Raw genomic sequence first — 14,407 nt, 5'->3', positions numbered from 1 at the left:
CAGAGACAGATAAGCCTGAACAGCCCAGGACGGCTTGCAAACAGGGCTCTCACACTCACCCAGCGGAGAACAAGCGGTTGCTTTTAGTCACCCAACTCCAAGAGCGGGGAGGGGCGGCGGGGGGGGAATGAAAACAAAGTCTTTACTTGCATCTCTGATGACTCACAAGGGAAACTGAGGCCCAGGATAAAGAGGAAGGATAACCCAGTGGTTAAGGCACTAGCCTGGGACCTGGCACTGATTTCCTGTGCGTGGGTGAGCCTTCCCGTGCCTCAGTTTCCCCTTTGTGCAACAGAGATATTAGCCCTGTCCTGCCTCACAGAGGCAGCACGTGAGGCTACATACATTAAAGAGAGTGAGGTGATCAGACCCTGCGGGATCAGGGGCTGTACAAGCACCGGGTGGTGGGGAGCGTAGAGGGAGGTGAATGGGTCACAGACCCAGAACAATCATGCAGTAGCCACCATCTTGGCCAGAGACCGGCGGAGCAAGAAGCCCACGCTTGGGCTAATGCACAGAGACTCTCTCGCCGGGGCTGTGACAGTCTCGCGTCTCCTGTGATTCAGCAGACATGCTCTGAGGGGTGACCCTGGCCCGGTTCTGACCATGCCGTGTGGGGAAAGCCACCATCCTCCAGGGCCATCCGCATGGAACCTTCCCTCCTTTCCCCCCTCTCCCTGAGCACACATGGAGGATCCTGCAGCATCCCAGGGCACCTCACGCCAAGCCCTTACTTCTAGTTCTGTCATGCCTCTGCAGGCAGATTCCCGGGCCAGATGCCTACCGGGCGTAAACGGGCTCTGCAGACTGCAGCGGTTTACGCCAGCCGAGGCCGTGGCCCTGGATGACAAGGCCTGAGGCGGCGTGTTTCTGCTATGAATGGCATGCGCTGGGCAGGAGCCAGCAGCATCGGTAGCATGGGGGAAAACGAGCAGCGCCTTCACTGCCGGATCGGGGCTTTTTCAGCTCTGGGGGAGGGGCTTTCCTAGGGGCCGTATTTCGGGGGAAGGGGGGAGAGGAGGAAAAGTCCCGCAAGCATTTTAAGACTCATTTCTGTTGTCATCGGAGCAGTGCAGACGCCGTGCGGCACCGTAGCTTCTGCAGCCTTTAGGGGACAGAGGGGAAGAGGCGAAGCAGGGAAGGAGTAAGAAACAGGGGAGGAAACTCACGGTGCATGAAATGCCAGCAGCATGTGATTTCCCCCTCCCTGTCAGCGCACAGGGGAACTCCACATGCTCGCTCCAGACCCGTCACCCCGAGCGCTGGGGAGCCCCGTGCGGCGTGCAGACGTCTGGGCCCACCAGTGGGGGTAAGAATCGCACTTTGGGACCTGCCAGCTCGCCGTGGGAGCTGACCCAGGGACGTTTCCTGGACGGGACCAGTTTGTGTCACTGCAGCTTCGGGCGGCGTTTGCCCCTCTGTTTGCAGACTGGCCCCTCCAAGGCAGGTCGCTCCCCAGGGCACCAGCACCCGTGTGTCTGCCGGCTGGCGGCCAGCGAGTCGTCCAGCCAGCGGCTGGGCTCACTGAGGTGGGCACCTCTCCTTGCAAGTGGCAGGCTGAAGCCAGGATTTCCACAGGCAGAAACCCAGCCCCCTGTGCAGGGCGAGGCGCCGGCGTGTCTCAGCAGGCAATGCTCTTGGCATCGGATCCCACACATCCGGGTCCATCCCACGACACGAGCCCCTTCCCTGAGTAAACAGCCCTGCCCGGTATCCCCTCAGAGCATGCCCCTGCCCCCAGCTCTCCTGGATCAGGCGCTGGACGGAAGGGCCGGTCTCAGCCCCTTTTCTGGGGCACTCTCACTAGTAAACACCAGGAGCCAGGCTCCCCCGGACAGTTACATCAGGGACAGATTTGGCCCAGCCTAGCAAATATTTGCACAGGTATCGGAATCCCAGTGGTGCGAGGAGATCCGTGCCATCCCATGGCAGATCCAGCCCACCGCCAGGCCCTGTACACCTCGGGGCGCAGCCCCAGCCGACAAGCTACGGCGCCCTCACACCAGGGACAGGAGGAGGGGGAGGATTTTGCACGGAGTCAGAACACACACACACGTCCACAGTCCACACACACACACACACACACTTCCACCGTCGGTGCCAGGCGCTCGGCCTCAGTCACAGCCACCCCCCCAACGACCCAGGGGGGCGATCGTCACCCCTACACAGGCCAGCATGCTCCCGCAGGCGCTACCCGCCAGGACCCTTCAGCACCCAACCCCTGGATGTCCCCTCCCAGCGGGACACACCGGCTCACTCCAGGTTAACCATCTCCTACCTTTTCATCCAGCTTCAGGGGAACCAGCTGCCAAGGCAGTAGGGAAAGAGCCGTGGGTCCACAGGGCCCCCCCCCTCCCTGCCCCAAGATGGGCACGGGGTAGGGACAGAGGTATGGAAAACGGGCTCTCCCTTCCCTAGAGGCCCTGAAGAAAACACCATGGGAGTTTACACCCCGTCTGTGCTCTCACTTCCTGGTCTGGGCTGTCCTGCATTCCTCCCGGCACCGCCCTCTCTCTCTCTCTCTCTGCCTTCATCTCCTGCCAGCCCAGCAGGACCCTCGGGTGCAGAGGCTGCCCTGTTCCTCCCCGGAGGCTGGCAGATCTGCCTGCAGCACCCTGCTGCCTCCCAGGAGCCCGAAGGACTCACCTACGCGAGGGGCAGCCAGAGCGAGACCCCGGGGGACCTGCGATGAGTCCTTTGTTCCTCCTCTGGGCAGGTCTCTGGCTCACCAGGCCAGAGCCGACCTGAGGGACTTGGAGGATCTGGCCCGTGCGGGAGTTTGTGCTAAGGGGAAGGGCATCCTTCTTACTCTAACTGAAGCCACACCTCTGCTGCCGGTTGCCCACTTCCTGGAAGGGTGAGGGGTGCGGGTGACACGGCTCCTCAAGCCTGCACTTACGTGAGAGCAGATGCCCCAACCAGGGTGAGATAGAGAGCGGACTGCCGGATGCCCTGCCCCAGCAAAAGGACTCCACAAACAAGGAGCTCCCCCCTCCCACCTTACTGAGAACTCGGGTGTGGGGGTCTGATCCCCAGCCGGACACACGGAGAGCCAGGCCTGAATCCTCAGCTTCACCAAAGGAAAACAGAAGGGCCCTTCAGGCCAGTGGTTCTCAACCAGGGGTGTGTGTATCCCTGGGGGCATTCAGGGGACTTCCAGGGGGTACATCCGCTCATCTAGAGATCTGCCACGTTTTACAGCAGGCTGCATAAAACGCACCAGCCAAGACAGTCCCAACTAAACTTTTATACGCACAGCGACTTGTTTCTAGTGCCCTAGATCCCGCACACTGAAATGTAAGCCTACGACTTATATTTCCAACTGATTGGTAATTCTATGGTTAAAAACGAGAACGGCAGCAGTCGTAGAGTGATGTGGCACTTATGTAGTTTTACGTCTGATTGTGTAAACAAGTTGTTTTTAAATTAAATGAAACTCGGAGGGTATTTGAGACAAACCAGATGCCTGAAAGAGACACCATAGTCTGGAATAGGGTTGCCAGATACTTTCGCAAAAAATCCCAAACATGGTGGGTGAAAAAATTGGTTGAGCAAAAACAAAGGTCACTGCACCCCACGCCAGATGCGCCAGAAGACTGTCCCCATTGGACTTCTGTCCGAGAAAAACAGAAAATAACAGACATAACAGACAAATACCGGACTGTCTGGGTGAAAACTGGACACCTGGCAACCCTACTCTGGCAAGGTCGAGAACCATGATTTAGGCCACCAATGGGCTTCCCTGATCCTGGGCCAGGTCTGCGCCAACCAGTCCTGCTGCGTAACTAAGAGCAGCCACGGGGCTACTCTCCACTACAGACAGCCCTCTCTGGAGAAAGCAATGGATAGACAGACATTGCTTCAGCCTCTCTTCTGGGGTGAGACGCAGCGGCTACTTCCCAACAGTCAGCCATGCTACACCACAGGCTTGGCCAAGTCAACGTTGAAAGATTGCGTCCAGCGGAAACGGAGGCCTGCTGGGGAGACAGCACATTCATCAGCTGGAAGGTGGCCAGACCTCGGAGTGAACCCCACAGCCACAGGGAAGTGCAGGAGCAGTCAGGAATTATTTGACAGGAAATGTGGTGTCAAAATCCAAACCTGTTGCTGTCCATAAGACTTTCGCTGGAAAGGTGTCTCGGGTGGTGAACGTCTGGGCAAGAAGAAAACAAGGAGGCCAAGCCATTGACATGGGCTCTGGCCTCAGACGTGAGTGAATGGTGCTCTTAATGGACTGCCCTCCGCTCTGGGCTACAGAATCAGCCTCCAGCTGGTCCTCAGTATTAAGTAATGTACACAAAGTGGAGCAGCTTCAACAAGCAAGGGAGAGACTGACTCTGTAGTACCCAGTGGCAGGGACTGCAGACACATCGCAAGACACAGCCCGGCATCAAAGAACTAGCAGTCTGTACAGGTGAGGTATTACGGTGTTACAGACCAGGCACTACAGACTCAGCATAGATAGGGAATGTGGCAAGACCAGGAATGGACCAAGGTCAGGTCAGTTCTTTAGCTGCATGGCCTCCGGCCTTTCTGCCCCAGGTTCAGCTTTCTGCAGCCCAAGGGATACAACCATGGGTGCTGCAACCCATCAGCCTCATTTATTTACACTGGGTATGTGTGACAGTATGTATTCAGCCTCAGGAAGTCACCAGAGGTCCAGCCTCCTTTCTTGGGTCTGTGTTGGGGCTGGCTTTTTCCTCCCTCGCTGTACACCGAGAAGGTGCAAAATCCTGTATATACTGGAAATCACTTTCAGCCCATGTCTCAGAGGGGTAGCTATGTTAGTCTGTACCTGCAAAAACAACCAGGAGTCCTGTGGCACCTTAAAGATGTGCAGGTTTATTTGAGCATCAGCTTTCAGGGGTCAAAACCACTTCGTCAGATGCAACCAAGATGTTTGCTTTAGAATGCATCTGAGGAAGTGGTTTTGACCCACGAAAGCTTATGCCCAAATAAACCTATTCGTCTTTAAGGTGCCACAAGACACGCTGGCACATTGTAGACTCTATCTGCTTTACTATGCATTTATACGCACCTGACAAAATGGGACACCAGTCACAACCTCTAGGCATCACTGCTATTTAATAAATAACTAGGCTTTTCATCTACAGATCTCAACTCACTCTATAAAGAGGGGCAAGCATTGCCAGCCATATTTTTCCAATAGGGAAACTGAGGCATGGGCATATGAGGTTCACAGCAGAGCCTAGCTTCAAACACAGGAGTACACTTAGCTGGGGGGGGGGTCTTTCTTTTTTGGCATAAAATAATGTGGATTTGTCAGAACCAATGGTTTTTCACAAAAGTGGGTCTGTTTCAGCCAATCTCCTGACACAAAACAGTTGTGGAAAAAAATTTCTCTGAAATTGCCTGAATGTTCCATTTCTGTATTTTCCACCCACAAAGTTTTGGTTTTACACACAGAATTACTTTCTGGTTTGAAATTTTAGTAGAGTTAGACAAAAAAAAGGTTAAAAGAGAAAAGAGAATGAAACGAAAATGAAACAACCCCTTTTGAAATGATCAAAACAAGATGCGCCAAGTGATCCAAACTGAACTTTTTTTCTCCATTTCTGAAAAAAAAATTATTCCCCAATTTGTAACAGGAAAAAAAATGCAAAATTTTGTGAATGCTTGTGGGCCCTTTCCTACCCAGGTGTCCTGCGCCCTCCTCCCATGGGCTTCTCATCTGAAAAGTAAATTCTTGGAAGGCGCCCAGTCCAGATCCTTCAACGTCACCCTCCCCCTGAGTTCCTGCTGCACACTGTAGCATCCTGGAAGACGAGAAAGCCTTGCAAAATCCACCCCAGGTTTTGCACAAGACCCAGCATTTACCACAACAAGATGCTTGAGCCTCAGCTGCAGACAGCCCTCTGGTCTGTAAACCAATGTGAGGGGCCCAGGGTCTGGGATAAAGCCACACTGGCCCGTCCTACATCTCCTCATTATCCACCTTCCAGGATCCCCCACTCCACTGCCCCTTACTCAGACCTTCTAGGACCCCAAATGCCATCCACACATGGCCACCTTGGACTTTACATCCTGGAGATCCTCCATCACCACAGTCTGAGCATGCATTGCTCTCCAGAGCCCCTTTGACTGGGGCATAGCTGCATCATACCACACTCCAGCCAAAGGGGGCTCAAAGAGCAAGGCAGAAACCAGGTCCTGGGTGCAAAAGGGACAAATGGGTGAGCAGAGACTCTACCTAGGAAGCCTGGATCCCAACCACAGTCCCTAAGGTGGCAGCACCAGCTTGCTGAGCCAAAGAAGGGATTGGTTGGGTCACAGGGCAGCCCCCCCCCAGTGCTGGATGGAATTGGACCTGCTCACTCGTGCACGATGGCACAGGCAGGTTACAAGCCCTAGCACACTCGTGCATATCCTCCGAGTATGCCCCTGTCCCCAGACTAGCAAGGAGAGCCTGCGTTTAACAGCTGCATCCTGGTCATGTAAAGGTCACACCGCTCCACCCCAGCAGTGGCAGGGCGGCTGTTTCTCTGCGCCCCCCTGCAGTCCACAGCCCCGCCTTGCCAAAGGGAGAGGGACCACAGATCCCACTGCTGCCCCCACATCCTTACACGGCAACAGCGGTTGCTCCTCAGCCTCCCAACTCCTCCACCGGGGGCTCCTGCCCACCCCTGCAGCTGGCCCAGCATGGTACCACCCCTCTCATGGTCAGTCCCGGCTTAGCTGGCGGCCACGGCGGTGAATCCACTGCAGATGGTGCCCTGTGGACCCGTCGTTAAAGCCGCTAAACGAACACAACTGTCCAGACATGAGCACGCTGGCTGCAGAATAGTCCCAGTGGCTGGGGGTGCAACTAACCAGCAAAGGTGCCGGGATTAGCACTGGGTTAGGAGCCACTCGCCCGGAGACGTGGGGGATGGTGGTGCCACTTTCGGCTATGCTGCTTCATGCCTTCCCCCTCCTCTCAACAGGGCCGGGGCCAACTAACCTCACCTCGGAAGGGGATGCGACATCACGGCGTTGGCACCGTTTGCAGAGCGCCCTGATGTTGCAAACTTCCCGGCCCCTTGGTAAGTGCTTTTCAGGCATAAATCACAAAGGGGGAGGCGAGTAGCCTAGTTCAGAGAGGGGAAACTGAGGCACGGAGAAGTCAAGTGACTTGCCTAGTGCCAGAGTGAGGGCTGGGCTCCCAATTCCCAGTCCCTTTCCCCTGGGCCATGCTGTCTGTCCCTGCACAAGGCAACAGTTGTGTGATAAGCCTTCTGCAAGGATACAGGGTATGTACAGCTCCCTGCACCGCTACTGGGCTGGCAAAACCTGGCCTCAGCACAAGCATAATAATAGCAGGGTGGCCATTCTGGTACCATAAGAACCTTGCACGCTGTCCGATTCGTCGCTGGCGAATGGGATCTTTTTACCTAGGGGTGCCATCAGGGAGATCCAGGGCACAGACTGGGGATTATGGTAGTGCCCAGTGGAATTTGGGGGTGACCGGGAGCTATCTTTGCCTCTCCTTCTCTGCCAAAACCTGCTCTGGCACCCAGCCTCCTCCAAAACCTGCTCTGGCACCCAGCCTCTGCGCCATGTCTCCAGCGCCTGCACTCACACTGCTGCGGGAGAAGATAAGGAAGGGAGTTGCAGGGGAGCCATGCAAACGGACCAAAGGGACTCGGTCCCCGGCCAAACTTCCTAGCTAGCCAGGCTGTATGGTAGTTTTAAATGGGAGGCGGTAGACAGACAAGCAGAGAGCATGCCAGCCTACAGACTTCTCGCAGCCACGCTGCCCGCAGGCAGGCAACCCCAGCCCCACTGACCAAACCAAGCACGGGCAGCAGCAGTGCCAACGTCCCCACACCGCACCCGAGACCAGCTTGGCTCAGTGCCTGCCTGGCACAGCCGCTCGCTCCGTCCCGGATGGCTAAGACCAGGGACAAAGCCGCTTGCTTCACCAAAACCCAGACGGTGCCGCACCTTAGACGGCAGCAGCGTCACATCGGCCTCCACCCAGGCGGGCTTGGGACTTGGGACCTGGCCCAGGAGCCCACCCTGGGGGGGGGGTCTCCACTCGCATCTCCAAACCACTGGCCACATCCCCCTTTCTGCCAGCCCTGGAGGGAGCCACAAAGCCAGGAGCAAGCCCTCCATACCCCCCAACAATGCCTCTGCAAGGGCAGCCAAGCCCAGGGTGCGGGATGGACGGATGGATGGATGGACAAACAGACAGACAGACCCCCCCCCCCAACTTACTTTGAAGGGGAGGCGTCAGGGGCGGCCGAGCCCGGGTAGGAGCCAGCTGCTTGCCCCGGCGGCAGAAGCCACGTGCGAGCCGAGCCGGGCTGTCCTCGCCGCGGCAGCGCTGGATCGCGTCTGGAGCCGGCTCCGCGGGGCCGGGGCGGGCCAGGCGCGCAGCTGCCGCCCCCGCGCGGCTCTACGCGCACGCTGCAGGCGCGGAGCCCGCTGCGGGTCCGATCCTCCTCGGGCGGGGCGGGCCGGGCGCTGCAGGGGCAGAGGCGCGGGGCTCCGGGCTGAGCGGATCCTCGGTCACGCCCGGCCCCGTCCCGGGAATCCACGTGCGCGGGGCGGCCCTGGAGGGGCCCCGGGCTGGGACGCTGACGGGCGCCCATGGGGAATGTGAAAGGGGGGGGTCACCAATGCAACGAGTGGTTCAGGCCTCAGCTGGCGGCGTTAAACCCACACATGAGAGAGGCAAAGGGAAGGGGGCAGCCCCCAGGGGCCAGAGGCAAACTCAGCTGCACCTGTTGCCACCAAGGAGGAGGGGGCAAAAAACGCTGCCAGATCTGCCCCTCCTTGACCCGCACTTTGCCCAAGCACCGCCGTCGGACGCCCGAAGGTGCCACGGCCCTCCGGCTGCCACCCGGCTGTGCCTGGGGTCAGCCATTTAGACCGGGCGCCCCAGAAGCAGAAACCGTGTTGCTCCCCTCGATCCTAGACAGCCCTGAGCACCCAGGGCCGTGCTTCTCTTGTCAAGGAAAAAAACTATTAGCAACACTAGAAAAACATGGGCCTGAGGGCCAGGACACCTGCTTCTGTTCCTGGCTTGGCCTCTGACCAGCTAGGAGACCTCCACTAAGCCACTTTCCCTCTTGGTGCCTCTATTCCCCATCCCTTGCCTTGTCTAGCTCTTTGGGTGGGGAAGACCTCTCAGGAGGGGTGTGTTTGTATAGCACCCAGCACAGGGGATCCTGATCTCTGCTGGAGTGTTCCCCATGCATGCGACTGTCGGGGTTCCCACTTCTATGGCAACTCTCACCATCCTTAGTGGGTATCCCCAAGACCCAGCTGCTGGAGTCATGGGAGCGTCTGAGAGCTCAGCTGTCTTTTAAGTAGGCTTCTGGCCTTCCTGTGGCAGGGAAAAGCTTGGAAGCATGCAGGAATCACCCCCTGAGGGCTCAAAGCCAGAAGGCAGCAAAAAGGGCCTAAAGGTCATTATTTAACATCAAAGGCAACCTTTGCCCAATCTCACGATTTGTGAATGTTCTGGCTTGGTGTGACGTAGTGGGGGTACTTGCTGGGCTGTGGTGACCCCTGCTGTCTGGAGCAAGACCCAGCAGGGAAAACCTCACTATGCAAAGGTAGTGCCAAACTTGTTGAACCAGTGGCCAGACACCCCCCATGGAGAGGAACAAAGGAAGGTGGAATGCTGCCCTGACTGGGGGGCAGGGCTGGAAGGGAATGTAGTTAGTTACTGTCGGTGAGGATGGATGAGACAGCCTAGGGAGAGGAGCTGGAGTTTAGGGGCCCAGTCTCCCCCCAACTCAAGGGGGCCTGAGGCATCCTAGCCCAGCTCTGTGACCAGACTACATCTGTGCGGTGCTGTATCCTGGAGAGGCAATAAACTTCCTCAATTCCACTGGCTGGTGCAGTCTGTTTGTGCCATTTCGGGGTGCAGGAGACGAGGGACCCCAATGCGCCGTCACACTTGGCAATACTGAATTACTCGTGAGTTATGCTCCCCATTCAATATAACTCAGTGCACCAGAACCAGTCCTGCAAACATGTACTGCTTGGCCCAATGTTTGTGTAACGGACTCGGGGAAAGCCCTGTGCTCTGACCTTCTTCTGAATCACAGCTTACCTCTCTTTGCTGCAGGCTGCGGGCCAGAGGTTCGTCTTTTCAGGGTGTAGCTTTATCTATACAGAGTTCAGTCTCCAAGGGTGTGTCTAGACTACAGGGTTTTGTCGACAAAACTATACCTGCGTTCACACTGCCTTTGAGTTATGTCGACGTATGTAAAGCTCATTCTACGAGGAATAACGCCTTTTATCGACAGAGTTCTGTTGATAGAAGGCATTATTGCATCTACACTGTCCTTTGCGTCCACACTGTTATGTCGATAAAGCGGCTTGCTTTGTCGACAGAACTGGATGTAGTCTAGATGCTCTTTGTCGACAGATGCTTTGCCGACAGTATCTGTCGACAAAACTTCTGTCGACAAAACCCTGTAAACTAGACATACCCCAGGAGAAGCAGTGACAACATTTGTAGAGGCAAAGCACTTATTAAAGCTGTATAGATTCTACCTCTCTAGTCCAGCACTCTCTGGTCTGGCAACATCTGTGGTCCAGGATGATTTTAGGTAGCCTGATGTCCACTGATCATAAGTGTGGCCAAGTTTCCTGTGGTCCCCTAAAGTTTGTTTACAGCCACCAGTCTTGGCTCTCAGTGTTCTGTGCTGTTATTTAGCTCTAATTTACCCCTAAATGTCTTCTAAGAGCCCAGTAATCAGTGGAAGTGTTGGTGATGTTGCTAGACAATATTGACCTCCCATGGTCCGGCAAATTCTTTGGCTCAGCACCGGTCAGATCCCAGGGATGCTGGACTAGAGAGGTTCAACCTTGTACTTACATAAGAACATTAAGAATGGCCATACTGGGTTAGACCAAAGGTCCATCTAGCCCAGTATCCTGTCTGCCGACAGTGGCCAGTGCTAGGTGCCCCAAAGGGGGTGGACTGAAGACAAGGATCAAGCAATTTGTCTTCTCCAGCCTTTGACAAACAGAGGTCAGGGGCACCATTCCTTACCCTGGCTAATAGCTTTTATGGACCTAACCTCCATGAATTTATCTAGCTCTTTTAAAAACTCTGTTATAGTCCTAGCCTTCACAGTTTCCTCTGGCAAGGAGTTCCACAGGTTGACTGTTCGCTGTGTGAAAAAGGACTTTCTTTTATTCATTTTAAACCTGCTACCCATTAATTTAATTTGGTGTCTCTAGTTCTTATATTATGGAAACAAATAAATAACCAAACTGGGTGGGGTTGCGACTTCTTTGGAGGATAGGGACATAATTCAAAATGACCATAGCAAGTTAGAGAAATGGTCAGAGGTAAACAGGATGAGGTTTAATAAAGAGAAATGCAAAGTGCTCCACTTAGGAAGGAACAATCAGTTCCATACATACAAGATGGGAAGCGACTGTCTAGGAAGGAGCATGGCAGAAAGGGATCTAGGGGTCATAGTGGACCACAAGTTGAATATGAGCCAACAGTGTGATGCTGTTGCAAAAAAAGCAAATATGATTCTAGGTTGTATCAACAGGTGTGTTGTAAGCAAAACTCGTGAAGTCATTCTGCCGCTCTACTCTGCACTAGTTAGGCCTCAGCTGGAGTACTGTGTCCAGTTCTGGGCGCCACATTTCAAGAAAGATGTGGAGAAATTGGAAAGGGTACAGAGAAGAGCGACAAAAATGATTAAAGGTCTAGAGAACATGACCTATGAAGCCAGGCTTCATGAACTGGGCTTGTTTAGTTTGGAAAAAAGAAGATTAAGGGGGGACATGATAGCGGTTTTCAAATATCTAAAAAGGTGTCACAAGGAGGAAGGAGAAAATTTGTTCCTCTTGGTTTCTGAGGACAGGACAAGGAGTAATGGGCTTAAAGTGCAGCAGGGGAGGTTTAGATTGGACATTAGGAAAAAATTCCTAACTGTCAGGGTGGTCAAATATTGGAATAAATTGCCAAGGGAAGTGGTGGAATCTCCCTCTCTGGAGATATTTAAGAACAGGTTAGATAGACATCTGTCAGGGATGGTGTAGACGGAGCTTGATCCTGCCTTGAGGGCGGGGGGCTGGACTCGATGACCTCTTGAGGTCCCTTCCAGTCCTATTATTCTATGATTCTATGATTCACCCTCTCCACAGCACTCATGATTTTATATACCTTGGTGATATCCCCCCTCAGTCTCTTTTCTAAGCTGAAAAGTCCCAGTCACTTTAACCTCTCCTCATATGAGACCCGTTCCAAACCCCTAATCATTTTAGTTGCCCTTTTCTGAACCTTTTCTAATGCCAAAATATCTTTTTTGAGGTGAGGAGACCACATCTGTACGCAGTATTCAAGATGTGGGCGTACCATAGTTTTATATAGGGGCAGTAAGATCTAGACTGATAGATGTGTATGCATTTGTTTACTTATGACCCATGAAACAATTGTCAGTATTGTCAGCAACAAGTAATATTTTAGGAGGGTTCCAAAGTGTTAGTGTTCAAATGCAAATTATAATTACATGCACCTACACACATACACTCCCCTAGGGCAGTGGTTCACAACTAGGGGTACATGTACCACTGTGGGTGTACAGTGGCCTTCCAGGGATTCATCTCATCATCCAGATACTTGCCTAGTTTTACAGCAGGCTGCATAAAAAGCACTAGCAGAGTCACTACACATTCAAATGTCATGCTGACAATGACTGGTTTATACTGCCCTATATACTCAGCTGCCTTCAGGGGGTAGCTGAGTTAGTCTGTACAGGATAAACTCAAAAACCAACAAGAGGTCTGGTAGCACTTTATAGACTAACAAAACATGTAGACGGTATCATGAGCTTTCGTGGGCACAGCCCACTTCTTCAGATGACCAGAGTTATGAGTTTAGGATGGGCAGACCCAAAATAAATAGGGGAGAAGGGAGAGGAGGGAAGGAAAAAGAGAAAGCGGGGGGGGGGGGGGAAAACAAGGAATTAAAATATCAAAGGGGTAAATAAGTAGGCAGAACTGGTGCCTATAAGCACCTGAAGATTGGATAGTTAAAAGGAAGCAGATAAGGATCAAAGGGAACTGACACCAGAATCCACACAGAGAGGATTCTGGTTGATAATGAATGTCAGGTTGATAATGTCCCAGTCATCCAGGGTGTGTCTAGACTACATGCCTCCTTCGACGGAGGCATGTAGATTAGCCAGATCGGAAGAGGGAAATGAAGCCGCGATTAAAATAATCGCGGCTTCATTTAAATTTAAATGGCTGCCCCGATCTGCCGATCAGCTGTTTGTCGGCAGATCGGGGCAGTCTGGACGCGATGCGCCGACAAAGAAGCCTTTCTTCATCGGCACAGGTAAACCTGGTTTCACGAGGCTTACCTGTGCCGATGAAGAAAGGCTTCTTTGTCGGCGCATCGCGTCCAGACTGCCCCGATCTGCCGACAAACAGCTGATCGGCAGATCGGGGCAGCCATTTAAATTTAAATGAAGCCGCGATTATTTTAATCGCGGCTTCATTTCCCTCTTCCGATCTGGCTAATCTACATGCCTCCGTCGAAGGAGGCATGTAGTCTAGACACACCCCCATTGTCCCAACTGAGAAGATGATGATCAGAGTGAGAACTGAATTTGTGGATGAATTGTAATTCCAATGCCTCCCCGTGTATTTGACAAGACAGCCATATATGTTCTATATGTTATACTGCTCTGTATGTTCAGCGTTTCTCAAACCGTGGGTCAAGATCCCAAAGTGGGTCTCGAGTTCTCTTGAAAGGGATTGCCAACGCCAGCATCAGACGTGCTGGGGCCCAGGGCAAAAAGCCAATGCCCGACCCCACCACGTGGGGCTGAAGCCAATGCCTGATTTTTTAAGTGATGGGAAATTTGAGGTGCCCAAGGCAAACCAAAGGGCTGAAAAGGGGTACAGGAGTCTGGGAAGGCTGAGAGCCATGGCCCTAGGGGTCTTCTCTGGGTAACTTACCTGTCTCAGGCTCTGCAGGACGGTGTCCATAGGGCACGCCAGCTTCTTAAAGTTCGGAAACAAGTTGTCACAGAGGAGTGGGGAGTCACCAAGCCCTGCACCCCCATCCACAGCCAGAAGTGACTCTCAGCCAGTGGATGGAACAGAATGTTTATCATTCCCAGGGATACAGTATAGAACACTTCCTTACTAGCACAGGAACCGGAAGCAGCCAGTACAATCCAACTTGGGGAGAAGGGGGCCCAGAGCCAGGGCCGTGGGCCCCCTCCCTGCATCATAAGCCAGCCAAAACTAACTCACACTCAGCAAGGGGGCCCAGCCCTGCAGGCAACCTTGCCTCCTCCTTTGGCCAGCTTCCTGGGCAAAAGGTGTCACACACCCTTCCCAGGCTCAGGTTACTGTGAGCCTGGGTCATTGTGAACCCGCTGGTTTCAGTGGTCACATCTAGAATTCC

The 14,407-nt window shown here is 53.9% G+C and overlaps 1 protein-coding gene across 8 annotated transcripts in view; it reads right to left on the bottom strand.

The window, feature by feature from the left end:
• The window catches only part of PTK2B (protein tyrosine kinase 2 beta), a 145,467-nt gene extending 131,373 nt beyond the window's left edge, over window positions 1–14,094 (bottom strand). For 5 of the 8 annotated variants that reach the window (XM_075923317.1, XM_075923312.1, XM_075923320.1 and 2 more), the window contains exon 1: window positions 2,279–2,480. The gene's annotated coding sequence lies outside the window, so the exon portion shown is untranslated. Of the gene's footprint in view, window positions 1–2,278; window positions 2,481–2,646; window positions 2,793–8,220; window positions 8,361–13,953 lie in introns of those variants that run through there. The other 3 variants (XM_075923314.1, XM_075923318.1, XM_075923315.1) reach the window with 3 other exon arrangements.
• Window positions 14,095–14,407: the final 313 nt, after the last annotated feature.

This window comes from Pelodiscus sinensis, chromosome 3 (genome assembly GCF_049634645.1).
Source record: "Pelodiscus sinensis isolate JC-2024 chromosome 3, ASM4963464v1, whole genome shotgun sequence".
In the NCBI taxonomy this organism is placed as follows: domain Eukaryota; kingdom Metazoa; phylum Chordata; order Testudines; family Trionychidae; genus Pelodiscus; species Pelodiscus sinensis.
Note: the sequence above shows the minus strand (reverse complement) of the source record. Positions and strands in the feature narration are given on the sequence as shown.